This window comes from Megalops cyprinoides, chromosome 2, assembly GCF_013368585.1.
Source record: "Megalops cyprinoides isolate fMegCyp1 chromosome 2, fMegCyp1.pri, whole genome shotgun sequence".
Classification (NCBI taxonomy): Eukaryota; Metazoa; Chordata; class Actinopteri; order Elopiformes; family Megalopidae; genus Megalops; species Megalops cyprinoides.
The window spans coordinates 62,123,408-62,137,500 of NC_050584.1; the positions used below are offsets into that span (position 1 = coordinate 62,123,408).

General features: G+C 45.9%; 1 protein-coding gene across 1 annotated transcript in view; it reads left to right on the plus strand.

The window, feature by feature from the left end:
* Window positions 1-14,093, plus strand: part of LOC118769286 (ephrin type-A receptor 3) — a 123,388-nt gene that overhangs the window by 57,232 nt on the left and 52,063 nt on the right. The window lies entirely within an intron of this gene.

Sequence of the window (14,093 nt, forward strand, 5' to 3'; positions counted from 1 at the left end):
AATGGCATGGATAACATGTAAAAATTGTAACCTATGTAAGTCGCTTTGGATAAGAGCGACTGCTAAATGACAATAATATAATGTAATGTAAGGTTTCCAGAGGCCAGAGCAGTTAACTGGCAGAGAACTGGAGGGATGGACTGTTTGTGAACTCTACTGGCTGCAGGTTCAAATTCCTCCAGGGGAATCCAGGAGGAAAGTACTCAGCTGCTCCTAAAAAATAAAATATATATGCATATGTAAATGTTCCAAAAGTGTGTGAGTCATAAACTGCAAAAAAAAAAAAAAAAACGAAAGTCACCTTGAGTAAGGGTGTCCGCCGTGCATAATAAAAACAGGAAAACAACTGGGGAATCAGAGATGGCTTCTTTCATGAGGCTTTAAAGAAGCTGCGAGTGGCACTCAAACAGTTAGGCTTGCCTCCCCGCTGTTTCCCTAACAGGGAGCACCGAGCCCTCCTGCTGCGTCCGATTTAAAACAAGTGACAGTAGGGGAAAAAAAAAAAAACGACGATGATGACGAATCCCCGCGGTGATATTGATTCCCGCCGTCATCAGGCTCGAGCTGCCGCTGCGGCCGTCTCGGACGGCGCTCGGCGAGCGTCGCTGACCGTCAAGGTGGTTGCACTACGATGGATTTTTCCGCTAACGGTTGAGATGGCCACTTTGTCTGCGGAGGTCCCGTCTGACAGCGCAGTGGCGTCGCTGTAGTGTAGCGCCCAAAAACTCCTCTGTGCCTCTCGCTCCGCTGTCCCTCTCCCAGTGTGGTCTGGAGGAGGGCTGTGCCGATTTCTTCCTCCGATCGATGCTGTGCTGCCTAATGGCCGCTTAAAAATGAAAAATAAATAATAAAAAAAAAAGATGAAAATGTATACGGGGGAAATGCTTTAAAAAGTCCACTCTCCGCAATGTGACACAAAATCAATGCTCTGCAGTAATCACCTGAAAGCCGCTACCCCTGCAGGTGAGGGAGTTGCTGCCTGAGAACGGAAGAGAATATTCTAAGAGTTTATTTATTTTTTTCTTTATTTATTTTGCTGGAAGAGAGACGGAGCAGCGGGAGTAATGAAGCGTACCTATTCCTCCTCAAACGGATGGTTCTTTTCTTCCACGGTCGGCTCTGTGAAGGGTCTCTGTTATACATTGGCAACACTGCTCCGCTAATGTGGTAGTTAGCTCATGCTGGCAGTGGTGCTGTCGGCCTTGAAGGGGGGGCGCGTGCTCATATGAGTCAGGTTTTATGGCAGTGCTGATGTATTATACATTATTATGTTTGTGTCTATGCATCACTCAGGTTTGTGATGGTGCCGGTGTGTTCTTCATGAACTGTATTCTCTGATGAATTCCCATGATTCTTCATCCTAGTGCCCGCCCCCTGCTCTCCCCTTGGGGCAGCAGATTGGATGAAAATCAGCTCTCTGAGAGGTGCTTTTTGGGGGATTTGTCGCAATTCGCTGGCTATTAGGATTTAAATGCTGATGTGGCACAGATGGGTCATTAGGTGAAAGGGTAGTCAGTGCAGCTTTTGGTCTCCAGTGTTCAGCGTTCCCAAACGTCAGGCACACGTTAAGCTTTCCCTGCAAGGTAAATGATATACCGTCAAACTTTTACAGAGAGACTGAAGTATAGTAAGAAATCTGAGTAAGAAGTCTGAAGGGAGAGTCTCTCCGGATTATTTGAAGTCTTTATCAAGTAAACGTGAGGTGGTTTGCTGAGGCGCGTTCACACACGCGCACACACACGCACACACACACGCACACAAGCAGGCGCGCACGCACGCACACACACACAGAGCTTTGGTGAAAGATGTTTGGATTGTTGTTATTGTAATTTGTAATTCATCAGCACTGTGTGTTTGTGTGTGTGTGTGTGGGGGGGTTTGTGTGTGTGTGTGTGTGTGTGGGGGGGGGTTTGTGTGTGTGTGTGTGTGTGGGAGGGGGGGGGGGGGTAGGTTGGCAAAAGCTGCCCATAGCAGTCACCCCTGGCAGCCGCCCACGGGCCATGAAAACCATCTGATGATTCTTGGCCGGGTTTACATGGTTTCACATCCCACTCGAAGCTCACACCATGCTGTGAAATACTGAGGAAAATTACACTGAATTAGAGTTTTTCACCTGCGCCAGGGTGCCTGGCAGTGCTTATCAGAAATGAATGATCGTGGGCAGTGGGTCTTTGAAAAGGAATATATATATATATGATATATATATATATATATATATATATATATATATATATATATGTATGTATAAATATTTATATATATATATATATATATATAAATATATATATATTTTTGCATTATGTATGAGTAGGTGGCAAATTATTCAGGGCATTGTGGGAGAAGTCTCCAAATGGTGAGATTTTTGGGTAGGGGAGGGCCACCAGAAAGGAACCACGTCCAGTGGCAGTCCTGAAGAAGCAGGAATTTGATGTCATACTGCTGCTTTCAACAGGATTGTTTTCTTTTGGTTTTCCAGCCGAATTATACACACATATTTGTGTTATTCCTATAATTTCTTCATGGTTGTATTCCGCTTTCCTTTGTCCTCCTCTGTGCCTGGAAACGCGAGGTGTGGATAAGCGTGCAGGTAATTGCTCTCACTCCTTTTCCGGCTGAGTGATTTGTCTCAGCCGAGAGGAGGGAGTGACAGGTGTTTGCCGGAGCTGTTTTGGGGGGGGGGGGGGGGGGGGGGGGGAGTTTGGGGGGGGGTTTGACCCGTCTCCCCCGGCGAGGCTTCCATTAGGACTGGTCTCCCCCTGTTCACGTGAGCCTCTCCCTCTCCTCTCTCTCCCTGGCGTGAGCCGAGAGTGTCGCGTGTGGTCGGCGCCTCCAGTTACATAACCGCGAGGCACGAGGCGGCAGTGGTGGCGGCGTGAAGCCCGTCACCGTGGTCTCAGAACCTGCCCCTGTCCACGCTGCACTTTCGAACCAAATCTCCAGTAAAACGCTGTGGTTTTTTTATAAAGCCATTTTTATGCAGTTATTGATGAATGAAGCAAACCGCATACGTGTAACTGCGCGGGGCATGTGTGTCCAAAATTGTCCGCAAATAAATGCGAGGCTCAGACGGTATTGACTGATTCCTGTGATGGAGATGGATTGCTCGCTATAATGGCATATATGCCCCATTAGTAGCTTGTAGTCTTTAGCGGTTTGCATCCCGCAGGTGCAACAATCAGTTAGCCGCCTGAAAGTGTGTTTGATGGTAATTCCCCCGCCCCACATACACCCCCCCCCCCCCCCCGGCTGACCCCCTCTTTCCCAAACTGATTCGTGCTTTTAAAGACGGTCAAATCCAATCATAGAAGCCTGGTTGTACTGGGGGTTGGGGGGGGGGGGGGGCTTGATATATCAATCTTTAAGTTAGCAAGCAGAACAAGTGGTTTGTAATCCCAATGGAAATTTGCCATTCAGGAAGAGATTCACGTCTGACAAAAGGGGGTTCCATTTTGGAATTATGTTACCATGGAGACCATTATGTGGCCCTCTCTCGGTTGAATGAGTGGCCTCAGCTTTTTTATTTTTTTATTTTTTTTTCCCACGTAGCTGTGGAAACGCATCCTTCTCCACACAGCATAGCCCCTCCCCACCCTCTCCCCTACCTCTTTTGAACCGCTCCTGGACATTTTGTTCTGTAACAATCCTTGTTTGTGGGAGGGCGTCGGAGAGCGTGGCTCGGAGAGAAATGAGCGTGGAGAGCGAATTCACATCCACCTGTCGATACCACCTGTATGGTCCTCGCCCCCCCAGGAGACCTTAGTGTTTGACAGCTGCCTGTCAGGCGCCAAAATGGAATATAACAGATACTCTATGTTATGACCAGATAAATGGCTCCCGCTTTCCTGTGAATGTTATGCTTTCCGTTATGCATACCATTCATAGCAAAAAGGTAAATCAGAAAACCGGGTGGCACTGTAGCGTAGTGGTAAAGAGCAGGTAACCGAAATGTTGCCCATTTCATTCCCCTGCTGGGGCACTGGTGTTGTACCCTTGGACAAGGTGCTTAACTCAGAATTGCATCAGTAAAATATCCAGCTGTTTAAATGGATAAAAGCATCTGCTAAATGCTTATAATGTAATGTAATGTGTAACCTGTACTGGAAGAGATAGACGTGAAACTGACAGAACTGACTATCTGGTCAATAAAGGGAATATCTGTTTAAACACCTATGAGTGTACCTGTGAGAAAGAAGCCACTTCACCTGCCTAAGGAGACAGACCCCAAAGATAAAGAATTATTAGAATGGATCTACTCAACTTTAATTGTGGAGTCCATTCAATCCAATCACAAAAGTCTTTGTTCAAATTCAAGTCAAGTTTTTTCATCTGTTATGGATGGAGCTGACAACACAGAACCTCAGTACATATCAGATTCCACTTTAAACCAATCAACACCACTCTAATTCTGTGTCTAAGCCAATTACGTCTGTATCATGATATTACATACATGATATGGGAAGAGTAAACAAGTGTAGATGTGTTTGCTTATCTAATGTATGTTTTACCTGCTGGTTAGAGGGAGAAAAGAATAATCAAAAGCAGGAGACTCCAAGTCAGTTTCAAACGTCTTCTCCTCCTGCAAAGGAAAGGACCGAAAGATCTGTCATTTGAATCCTCTCATGAACAAACATGATTACAGCAATTAACATTTGAGTGAGCGGAGCCCTGAGACCACATAAGCAATATGTAAAATGTCTTTTTAAATGTCAGGTCAGTGCTTTTCAACTCTCTCTCTGTCAGCCATTTCTCTTCCAAGTGCTTTCTGTGTAAGGATTGAAATTCTCCGCAATATTGTTTATTTAATGTAGTTCTTCTTGCTGAATTATTTATGAAACATGGAGTAGCTCGAAGTTGAATAAATTCCGTGCGATTGCTGTGAGCTGGTGACAGCGTTCTTTCTCCCACCCGTAACAAGTGAACAGAACAGCAGAAGTCGGGGAATGACATTGAAAAAAACAAGTGAACAAATAGTCAAAATGAAAAAAAAAACCCTGACTTTTGTATCAAAGGTTCAATGAGGAGCCTCATTGCTTGAGTTGTGCTCTTTGCTCAAGCTTTTAATGTCTGTTTAAGGAGCTGAGCTGGGGTGGTTATGCCTAGGGCTAGAGGCTTGATTTTTAACAGAACATTGGAAGGCGAGCTGGAGGAATAGCTGATTTTGCTTCAGATCTGAGCGAGTGATTTCACTTATACTACTGGAGCTTGAGGCCACCTGAGAGTGGTACTATCCACCCTTTGGTAGAGTGACAGAGCAGTGGGGCCTTGTTTTTTTTTTTTTTCTGTCGGGGCTCAGGCAGGGACTCAGGCGCGGACCACGGGAGCTTCGGGTTCCAAGCGTCTTTAATGGAATCGTCAGGCAGATCGCTAATCCGAAAACAAGCAGGGTCGAAAACCGGGAGACAGTCCGTGGACAGAGCAAGGATCGGGAAATCGGAGCAGGCAAGGTCGGGAACCGGACAGGCAGGCAATCAAGCGAACGAGGCAAGGAGGCAGGCAAAAACGAGGTCAGGGTACAAGCAGGGTCAAAAAACGGGAAACAGGCAGACAGAAGCATAAAGCGAACGCCAGGGACGAAACAGGAGAAAAACACTGTGACGAACTTGCAACGGGACAGGGAAAAGCAGGGAACATATAGGGCAAGGCTGACGAGGGGATGGAAAGCAGGTGTGCAGGCAATCAGGCGGGCGGAGACCGGGCAGGGAGCGGGGCAGGAAAAACACAAGGAAAACAAAAGCACGACAGCTAAGGAGGCGGAGCACTGACATTTTCCTCTTGCATGCCTCTGAAGGAAGCCAAGGTCCTGCATGGGATGTGACCTTTTGTGACCTTTTCGCAAACCTGGACGTGAAACTCTCAGTTTAAGTAGAAAAGACTCTGGCACACAGGTCTGCAAACTCTGTGATCGATTGGTCAGGTGACATTTTTCCACCTTTCGGGCTGTCGTGATCCCCCCCGCAGCATTGCCAGTCCTGTGATATTAAATCTAAAAGCTATTGATCGCCATAAACAAAGGACTCCAGTCAGAGGCGTATTAATATTTAATAAGACAGACCTCCTGAAGCTATCTGAGATGCGTTTTTAGCTATTATATTCTTTCTCTTTTGATTAACTCCCCTGGAATCGATGCGCATTCTCTGTGGGGAAACTCTCTTTGGTTACCCCTTTGGTGGGGCTGGGAATTATTCAGCGTGATTGATTCTCTGTGCCTGACACCACTCTTCTCAAAAGAGAAAGGCCTTTGATTAGTCATGCCTAGGTATGGAGCTGGCCTCTGATCCAGTCGTAGAGATACGAGTTCATGTAGATTATTCATTTGCTCGATATTACAGAATATTAAATCTGTCGATGGATTTCTACTGTTACAAGTACTCAAGGTAAAGTACCTTGGCCAGGGATACAGCAGAGTGGCTGTTCTGCTTGGGATTCAAGCTAATAAGCTTCTGGATCAGAGTGCAGGGCTCTCACCTCGTCTCCTGTCTGGTGGTGTGTTAGTCCTGGTTGCCAAAGCAGTCTGTGTTGCTGAAAAAAGAGTAATAACCTCTTTGAGGTTGATGTTCTGTTTGAGAGCTTTTATGTAATGTTGGCCACACTCACATGGCTTTATGATTCTGGTGTCTGTGCCATCAAGAGGGGTGGAACTACTTTGGTTGAAAATAAACCTTTCAGCAAATGCTTTCCCTTTTTTCTGTAAATCTCCATTGCAAAAAGAAATTCTTTTTTTACAGCGTCCCCCTCTATTTATAGACGAGTCTCGCCGAACTCCATCCATAGAGACGCAGGCCTTCTTCACGTGTTTTGCTTTCCACTCCCGCCTCTCCCTCCTCTCTCGGCCTCCCCGGGAGCTGGCCCCCGCAGATGGAGCCTTCTCCCGTTGCCGTGGCGGCGGCCCTGGCACGCACGCGGCTCCGTTCCGCCGGAGGCTGATTCTCTGAGACCCGTCTGGTGTGGATTTTGAGGGGTGGGATGGGGGGTGGATTTAAGACCGCCGCGGAATGCGAGCTGCACCCGGGCGGTGCCAGGATCGGGGGTTACCGACTGCCCCCCCCCCGGGAAATGAGCAGCAAATGCAGATAAAGACGCAGTGGCTGTCAGCTGGGTGGATCGATCCGCTTGCAGCAGCAGGGCCTGTGTGTTTGTACTGCTCAGACCGTCCATTCTGTCTTGACAACAATGCAGGAAAGGGTTAGGGATGTTAAGTTGTGTGTGACATTATGTGTGAGTCTGATAATGGAGTGAGCGCACCACCATGCACTGAGGATCTTCCTGTAGATATGATATCCTGATTATATGTGATGTATTTTGATTCTCAGTTCGAGAATCAAATGTTGTATCGTACTCAGGTTGCACAAGTTAACTTGTGGTAGGGCTTGAATAGTGTTATGCTCGAACTCACTGGTCTGGGAGTGTTGTTAGCCTGGTCTGACACTGTTTCTCGTTTAAATTTAAATGGATACACATCTGCAAAATGCATGTAATGCAATTTAATATATGTATTGTATCATACTATACTGAGGGCAGGTGCTCAGATCAGCATGGTTTAGGCTGGCAGAGGGTTTTGGGCTGAAAAGCTGCTTTTGCTCAGTCATCTCCACCGTCAGCGCCGGCACCAGACCCTGCCGCGATCGGGAACGCAAAGCCGGCTCAGCCGTGGATCGGATTGGCTGTGGGTGGTAGGGGGGTGTGGGGGTTGGGGGGTGGTGTGTACTGGCAGTTTGGGAATGCGGAGGAAGGGGGGGGGGGGCAGTGGAGAGCGGCCAGGCGGGAGCAGCCAGGCAACTCCGATGGTGGGTGAAAAACTTGGCGGCCGCCTGCAAGCCTGGTGCCCCCCCCATGCCGTGAAAGAGATCAGCTCTTTCAGCCTGCAATTAGATGCCTCAAGTGTGGCTCTGCCTGAACCCACGACGCCTCTCCTGCCCCCCTCCCGGCCCCCCTACCAAGACATGCTTTTTTATTTGGGGGCATCAACGCTTCCTCTGAAAAGGGCAGACTCATTCTGCCACTCTGCCTCAACAGTGATAGAAAACAGTGCCCGTTTTGCTTTGCCAGACGACTCCTCGAATGTTCCGCCTCGTGTCCGCCCGTCTGCGGCGCCCCCCCAAGTAAAACCACGGTATTATTTTTTTCTTATTCACCTACGCTGGGGTTGGTGAGGAAACAAAAAACGCTGGGACTCATTTTGCATCCACTCACCCCTAAAATCTTCCACTTGACATTGTGTGTGTGTGTGTGTGTGTGTGTGTGTGTGTGTGTGTGTGTGTGTGTGTGTGGGATAAGCCCCCTCGATCTTGGCGTGCTGGTCTTGGTAATAGAGATCCACTATTACTCAATTAGGCTGCTCACTGACAGTGAGTTTAATTAGCAAGGCTAGGAAGATCATGCAGGGGGTTTGTTCAAGGTGTGCAGAGTGTGGAAAAAAGAATCAGCACGAGTGCGTGACCTGATACACCTGGCACACCTGCCCTCCGGTGAGAATCAAGGACTGGCGCAACCATCGATTTATATATATATTAATGTATTGGTTACATCTTTACCAGCCTCTGTTGGTGCTCTGAGAAAAGGGCCTTCTCTTTGCCAGTCCTTCTCCAGGGGCAGAATTATGTCTGTAGTTTGTGGCAGCTCTTCCCGTTGATGGAGGTGTGTGGGTGAAGAGACCAGACTGGATGAGGATATAGCAGTACTGTGTGGAGCAGGGTATAAAATGAAGACTGAGGTCTGAGATATGCATTCACTTGCACTGAGGAGCACAAATATATCAACAAACACGATTTTCTGTTACTGTGTGCGGGGATCTTAGACACCCCTTTATTATCATGGATGAGACAGGACATATCCTAGACATTGCCTTACATTATTCACTGAGGAGACTGTCTCATTGAGAGAATCAACTAAGCAAACCATTTAATGCAAACACAGCTTATGCAGTTTAGGTACCATCCTTTTACACTGCCGGATGTTTGTTGAGAAAATTGGGGTTAAGTACCTTGCTCAAGGACAGAACAACAGTGCCCCACCAGGGAACTGAACCAGCAAGCTTAGAGGCTCAAGCCCTGTTCCTAACCGCTGTGCCACAATGAATAAGCCTTTGAATACCCATCCAAGTAATGGATCAGTGATGTCATAGTGGAATGTGAGAATGAGGACGGATTCTGCCTCTTCCCCAGGGTAGAGTGCAGGCTGAGTGCTGTGCTGGCAGTAGGACTTTTGGTGATGTGTGATTGGTTGGTGTTGGACAGGAACTGCTTGATTGGCTCCTCCCACATCAAGCAGTAGGGCTGTGCCATATCGTATCGTCCATGACATACCGGTACAATCCCTCCCCACGATAAGAATTTGTCATCCTGTGATATTGACAATATGGTTGATAACGTGTTTACATACATGCCGCAACGTGGGCATCTCACCATCTCAAACGTAGAGCGAGAGCAAGCATGGCGGAAGGCGGAGTTCCAACCCTAGACGAATGGAAGATCAGAAAAAGATCAGATGCGAATCAAACGTCTGTGATTTGTAAAGCGTGTCAAAAACCCGTATCAACAAAGGGTGGAAACACATCAAATTTGTTCCACCACCTCAAGCAAAAACACCGATCAGAATATGAGGAAAGCCAGAAGTTGCGCGAGGAGAAAGCGGCAACAAGTAACGTTAAGCAAACTCCTTTAATTCAGAAGGGTATTTTCAACGCGTTTGCCAGTGGCACTCCCTATGATAAATAAAAATAAATAAAAATAAAATGCTGGAACGAACTGACGGAGGCGGTGGCATTTTGCTTAGCCAAAGACGTGTTTACGTTTTCATTTGTTTCATGTAGTTCATGAATAAAGTAAGAATCGGTGTTTACATTTCAAACTTGATTTGAATCATTATTGTGTTTATATACCGTTTTGATGCTTTGCAGCATAGTTAAGACTTGTTAAGTTTGAACTAAATATCTAAATATTATTTGTACTTTTACAGAAGAAAAGTATTTTTACAACATTTCCATTTGTTTTTTCCTGGGGTTAGATTATGAATCCTGCGAGTATTGGTGTTTGCATTGTCACTGGAATTTTAATTTGTGAATAAAATTCATATTCTGTTTTTTAAGCCTACTTAATTGGTACAGTTTAATATTTGATGAGGGTCAGGATTAAGTTTTACTTTTTTGGATCGGTGTTTGTGTTTGCACGGCTCTCAGGATTGTATGCTGATGTGACTTGTGGCCAAAAAGATAGTGTTGAATGGTACTATTTTCATATGGTCATTTGTATCGTTACCGCAAAAAATACCATGAAATATCGTATTATATATTATTATATAGTATTATATTATATTGTGATATAGTTTTAAGTCTACATCGGCCACCCCTAGCTGGCAGTGCCAGTGACACTCTCTGCGGTGTACTCTGAGCTGCGTATTCTGAGCTGTGTATTCTGAGCTGTGTATTCTGAGCTGTGTACTCTGAGCTGTGTATTCTGAGCTGTGTATTCTGAGCTGTGTACTCTGAGCTGTGTATTCTGAGCTGTGTACTCTGAGCTGTGTACTCTGAGCTGTGTATTCTGAGCTGTGTACTCTGAGCTGTGTATTCTGAGCTGTGTACTCTGAGCTGTGTACTTTGTCCTGTGTGCTTGAATGGTACTCATTGGTTTGGGAGTGGTTTTAGCCTGGTCTGACACTGTTGCTTGTTCAGCTTGGATGGATGCAGTTGATTAGAGAGTCTCTAGATAAGATAGTTAAATGAATATAATATAATGCAATGTAACGCAGGCTGGGCTGGATGAAGCCCACGCTGAATGCTTTGCTTGTGATTCATCGCCCTTCTGGGTCAGACAGAGGAATCGGAGCCTTGATTAAACCTGTGACCTTCAGACACGTACCGAAGCGTTCAGAGTCGGGCGAGGGCATTCATCTCCGCGTTAATCTGTCAATCGTTCGATCCCTCAATCTGTCAGTCAGTCAATCCAAGAGCGTTTCTGATGCTCGGAGTCAGATGAATGCCGAAAGTGAGTGTGATTAGCTAATGTGCTCGTTGTGCTGATTAGTGTGTGTGTGTGTGTGTGTGTGTGTGTGTGTGCGTGTGTGCGTATGTGTGTGTGTGTGTGTGTGTGTGTGCAGTATATGTGTGTATGTGGGTGTGTGTGTCTGTGCAGTATGCACGGGTTTGTGTGTGTTTGTGTGTGTGCATGAGTTTGTGTGTGTGTGCGTGTTTGTGTGTGTGTGTGTGTGTGTGTGTGTGTGTGCAGTAGTGATGTATAGTCCTGGCTAAAGGATCATGACTAAAAGATATAACCCAATGGCTCTGATTTACACACCCGTAAGGTACTACTCTGTTGCTCACTTCGAATGAGATACTTAATCTCAGTTGCTCATGCCACAGGCAGGACTGTGCTTGTGTGCTGATCAAACACTTTAATGGCAAACTAAGGAACAATAAAATATTAAATCCAGCAGAACTGTTTCTAAGTAATTCTGTTGACTTTGTGTTGATTCAACAATGTTCGGGGTGGCCTGCAGAAAAAACACAGGACTCGTGTTGCTTGAGTTTTGTGAAATAAAGCTAACCTGCGGTGTATTCATTTAAAATCCTTTCCACCAGCTACCACTGTTCTCTGTGTCGACAGGTGAATGCTCCAATACGGGGGCTTATTCCACAGGGGTCTGGGGAAAATGGGTCATTTACCAGAGAGAACAGAAACAGGGGCAATAAGAGAGACTGGAAAGAGGGGAGAGAGTGAGAGAGAGGGAGAGAGGGGGACGGAGAGAGATAGAGAGAAGGAGAGAAAGAAGGAGAGTTAGAGAGAGACAGAGAGTGAGAAGGGGAGGGAGAGAGAGAGAGAGAGGCAGAAAGGAGAAGAGGAAGAGAGATGGGGAGAGAGAGAGAAAGAGGGAAAAAGAAAGAGAAGAAGTAAAAAAAGAGGGGAATGAGCCAGAGAGCAAGGAGAGAGAAAGAAGAGAGAAAGTGAGGAAGAGCAAGAGACAGAGAGAAAGACAAGGACACAGTGACCGTCAGTGAACGGTCTTTTTACTCTGTGGTTAAACACAGACGGATCATCTTCGCTGCATTAACGAGGCGGCGTCTCTCCCCAGACTCAGTGCCAGGTTAGGTGTTCTAATGGACGCCCTGTGACCTGTGAGCTCCCACAGCATGTGGAGACAGAGTGAGGTCTCTGTAGCACGTTTATTTGTTCTTTTCCCTACGGATAACAATATGATGGGCTCATCTTTCTAATAGTATAGAGCTGCATCAAGGCAGTAACATAGTACCAAATAAAAATGTAAGGAAATCTCCAACAACACACACACACACACACACACAAACACACACGTGCGCACACACAAACACACACACGCATGCACGTGGACACACAAATGCTCTCTCTCTTTCTCACACACGCACACACACACACGCATATACATACAGTATATGAATATGTGTTTATTTATGTATATTTTTTATGCATTTTTTTTCACCAGAAGTGATCCAAGGGAGTAAAATGTTGCTAAATCCATTTCAGTGTGCGGGTTATGCGGTTATGTTTGTACTTTTAAAATAATGAGCTCTGGAAGTCTGCGTGCTTCTCCCGAGCTCCGAGCTCTCCTCCAGCACACGGTCATCTCTCTGGAGGATCCATCTGCAGCAGGATAGAGCTGAAAATAGCTGGATATATAGATATACATTATTCATGCATACGTCGCTGGCTATATTGTTGTGCTGTAAATATGGCTTATCGGAGCAGAGGAGCGAGACTTGAGAGGGAGGCTCAAAGCTTCCTCAGAAACTTCTAGAAACTTGACTTTTTGACTGATTATTTGACTGATTATTTTGGACTGTGGATAAACTTTTGCATGTCAGCTGACAGACTGACAGACCGAATTCAGGAATGTCGATCGGTGTATACTGGCGACACAAAGGCCTGTGTTCAATTAACACTTGACTTTAACTTGGACTAAAAACTAAATGCAGATGTTACTTATTTTCCTCACAAACACGTGGCAAGGTCAGCCATCACCAAAAGCTAGTGGAAGAAAATTGCACTGAGAAAATGCAGCGCTTGTTTAATTTAAACCTTAATTTGATTGAGAGGGAGATTAAAGCCGACTCAACCAAGGCCATGGCCTCCTCGATGTTTAGTAACAAATTACTAATGATCAAAAGACAAAAACAGCCAAACTTTCAGTCTCATTTCCAGCTGACATTGACTGCATATGGATTCCATTCTTCTCCTCCTGCCTTTTGTTTATTTTTGTGCACCAGGCTTAAAGTTTAACTCCAGTCCTTGAGTCTCCCGAAAAACTTATGCCGCTGAGTCAGAGGAGCTCAAAGCCGGGATGCCGTGCCTGATGAGAAGTGACATGTATCAAACTTGTTTGCTAAATAAATGGTTTGCTTTTAGTGCGCAGCGAGGCTGGGTGTCTGGCCGGGAGTCCCCCAGAGACGCTCCCTAATGCAGGGGAGTGTGTCTCCTGCCGCACTCAAATACACTTACCCTCGGCCCCCTCTCGCAAACAGAGATGTTTTTAGACTTTGGTGCCCCGTGATGCTCCTCTGGGCCATATTTCGCCCTTGTAGACAAGCTGTTGAGGGCTGTGTGAAAACATTTCTCCTCAGAAAAAGCCTTTCCTTTGTGTTCGTCTCTTCAATGTCAACGTCAGTTTAATGGCAGGCCGGGCCCAAACCTCCTCATTTTGAATTTTGACCAATTTGTGGCCCAATTTGTGACCCTCATATGTGTGGGTATGACTGTAAGCCATTTAAATCTGGCAAATGCAGATAGTAAATTCATTTGTTGTACCCATTTAAAATGTTGAAGAATGTCCAGTTTTTGTCCAGTTGTGAATTCAGGTTTTTAACAATAAAACTTGAATTCACAACTGTATTGTCCCGTAAAATTCAATGCCGTCTTGTCTTGGCGAATGTTGCAAATGCACATTATCACCAGCGTGGCATTGACAATGCTGAAGCAATGAAGGCTAGCCGGTTGGAAGCAAAACAGTAGTGTTACTGGTGGAAAGAGTTCCTTTTTCTTTATTATTGCTTTCTCTCTACAGTTTAATTTTTCTGTTTACCCGAACCAACTAATTTAGAAGTATCTCACACACTTTTGAAGGTAATTTTA